Source organism: Arachis ipaensis, chromosome B05, assembly GCF_000816755.2.
Source record: "Arachis ipaensis cultivar K30076 chromosome B05, Araip1.1, whole genome shotgun sequence".
In the NCBI taxonomy this organism is placed as follows: domain Eukaryota; kingdom Viridiplantae; phylum Streptophyta; class Magnoliopsida; order Fabales; family Fabaceae; genus Arachis; species Arachis ipaensis.
The window spans coordinates 107084829-107088456 of record NC_029789.2 but is presented as its reverse complement, the minus strand read 5'-3'; positions in this window follow the sequence as shown (position 1 = coordinate 107088456).

The window sequence follows — 3628 nt, the reverse complement described above, 5'->3', positions numbered from 1 at the left end:
GTATTTTTAATGGTGTTTGTGACAAAAATATTTTTAAGATTTTAGTAAAAAAAAGAACAAACAAAAAAATTTATCTCAGTAATAATTTTCAATAACAAATTCAACTCAACAAGAATTATCAACAACAAAAATTTTGTTAAATGATTATTTCAACAACACATAAACAAATTCAAGGTTCGGTGATCATAATCACTAAAAAATTCAACTTCGATAATTTTTAGCAACAAAAAATTTAATTAAATGATTATTCAACATCACAACAACAAATTCAACAAATTCAAGGTTCAATCACTAATAAATTCAACTCAGTGATAATTTTCAGTAACAAAAAGATTTAGCTAAGAAAGCAACAAATTCAAGATTCAGTAATGATAACTAGTAACAAATTCATCTCAGTAATGATTTTTAGCAAAAAAAATCCCAGCTCAGTTATATTTTTGGCTACAAATTTCAGCAACAAAATTAGGTAACAAATTCATGTCAGTGATGATTTTCAGCAAAAACACTAGTTCACTGATATTTTCAGCAACAAATTTAAGTAACAAATTCAACTTTCAACAACAAAATCAAAGTGCAATAATGAATTACAGCAACAAAACAAAAACAGAAAGAATAGGAGAATTTGTTGGAACTCACCAAATCGGGTTTAGGGCTTTTAGTTGTGCGAAGGAAAAAAGACGGCGGGGAGGAAGAAAAAAGACGACAATGACAACCACTCCTGACACCTGCTGCTTCTGCCACCGGAGACGACGAGCACAAGAAAGGTGCGCGATTGAGTGTGAGATGGTGACGAGACAAAGAGTGACGATGACGACGAGTCCCTGATAAACCACTATTTTATGGTATATTTTAGATTGAATTGAGTGGATTTTGTCAATTATTGTCACACTTATTTATGTAAATTGCATGTTTTTAAGTTTCCTTCATAATTTTGTGCTAAGAATGAAAACATGCTTCCTAGGCCTTAAAATTGCTAATTTTTAATCCTCTCTTATTACCATTCGACGCCGTGATGTGTTTGTTAAATGATTTCAGAGTTTATAGGGGGAATGGCTTAGAAGATGAAAAAGGGAGCATGCAAAAGTGGAAGGAGCACAAAGAATTAAAGAGTTGAGAAGCTGGTACCGACGCATGCGTGTGATGTAACACCCGCACTATCAGAATGTTATGCTTCCGGCTGCGCTACTCTGATAGCTTGGATATTACGACAACTCTAAACATATATAATACTAAAATAGGAGTCTGTTTAAACTTAAAACCGCATAACCTTTCTAAAACACTTTTTCATTGAAAACATAAACATATATGTACATACAAACCAGATACAATACCTTAATTTATATATATACATATCACTAACTTACAAACATACATATCACAAATTCATATCCCTCTTACAAAATCAATAAAGATAAAAGCGAGGGAAAAATAATAACTAATATAATACAAAAATACCGAATAACCAGAAAATGAACATAACTCTTCTGAAGCTTCGTCGCCCATATCCTGAAAAGGAAAAACCTATAGGGGAGTGAGAACGTCGTCCTCGCTGGTTCTCACAATAGGGTTGCTATAACAAGATACGTAAAATAAAACTATTTTTAAAGTACAGTGATCAATGCTCGTCTTACGTGCCTTTTTGAAATCCAAAGAGTTAACATCCAAAAATCCATTCCAAAAGAGAAAATCAGCTAATTATCCAAAACTTGGAAAACTTTCTCCTTTTTTATAAAAATCTTAAAATCTTTCCAAGACAGTATGAATGACCAACCTGTCCCTAAGCATAGGTTCATTAAGTCTATGCTGAACCAGTTTGATTTTTCATAGGGGTGATGTAATATCTTAAATTAATTATTAATCCATAAAAAAATTATAATTAACCATAATAATTTTTTGATTGAAATTAACAATAATAAAAATAATATAACAAATAATAAGTCTAAAAGTCTCAAACATAAATGCATAATAAACAAAACAAACACATAATCCACACATAAATCCTACTATAATTAAAACAAAACACAACATAATTCATAAATCAACAAGACACCCAAAAAAATCCTTAAATCAACACACATAAATCAATTATCAACTTCTAAATCAATAAAATTGGAATCTGATCCAGAAGTTGAAACACCGCCTCGCCTAGCACCTTGAGGATTCACATCTTCACCTTCACCTTCACCTATAATTAGAAGAATACCCAAATTTAGAACAAGATATAAATACTTAAATGCTATATAAATATTAAATTAGTAACTAACAATGTAATTACCATCAACAAAGCCTTTATTCCAATTGCGAGTACAAATCACAGCCTTAACATTTTCTGACAACATTTGACTTCTATATTTGTTAATGACATGAGCTCCAATACTAAAGTCAGATTCCGATACAACCATAGTAATTGGAATACTCAATAAGGCCTTCCGATACTTGATAGCACTTTCGAGCATAATGTACGTAGAATTCCATCGAGTAGTAACATCTAGATGCAACCCACTTGTAAATTCAAACCCTGAATCGCTGAAACATATTCTTTAAATCTTATCATTCTACTTTCCGATCCCCTTATATATTTCACACTTTTCCTAATCTTATCCAATGCATCATGAGCAATTTTTAATCCATCTTGCACAATAAGATTCAAGATATGAGCAGAACAACGAATATGAAAGAACTCCCCATCACACAACAATCAGTCATGCATAGTTAATGTACTTTTTAAATGATCTTGGCATGTATCATTAGCAGATGTGTTATCTAGTGTAAAAGTCATAATCTTCTTTTCAATTCCCCATTCAGTTAAAAGCTCAAAAATCTTGGAAGACAATTCAAATCCCGTGTGAAGAGGAGGCATATGACAAAAAATCAAAATTTTACTTTGCAATTTCCAATTCAAATCAACAAAGTGAGAGTTAGGCATAAATAACCCACTGTAGTGATGGATGTCCACAAATCAGAAGTCAAACAAACTCTATTAGGAATGGCTACTAAAGTACTTTTAAGTTTTTCTTTTTTCCCTTGAGTAAATTTTCAGCACATCCTCCTTAAGAGTATTTCTAGTAATTAGCCCTAGAGTTGGACTGATGTATTTTATCCAATTCCTAAATTTCTTATTATCAACAATAGAAAAGGAAACATCACAATCAATTACAAAGGCAGCAAACATCTCACGTGATACATGATTATCTATCTTGAGAGCCCCTATTTTATTTTGCATTTCTATCAAAATTTGACCAATATCCTCAAAGTCTATTTTCACGCACCTGTCCAAATGACGCTTAAGTGACAATGTCCCATATTGTTTACCACCAGCCTTAAACTTCTGTTTGCATCCATCACATTGAGCACGATCTATACCATCATCACCAGGTCCAAGCTTTGTGAAATATCTCCACACATCAGATGTTGTTGCCTTCGTCTTTTTCTTTTTAATATCTTCTGCCGTTTCAGATCTTTCTATATTTTCAGGATTTTGTGTTACATTCCCACCATCAACTTTCATAGAGACAGAATTATCCATTGCAGAATCAACAATTCAACCTAAATAACACAAATACATAACAATATCTAAATCAGCAATAAATCAATAAGGAAGCTAAGTATCAAAATTCATAACTGAACC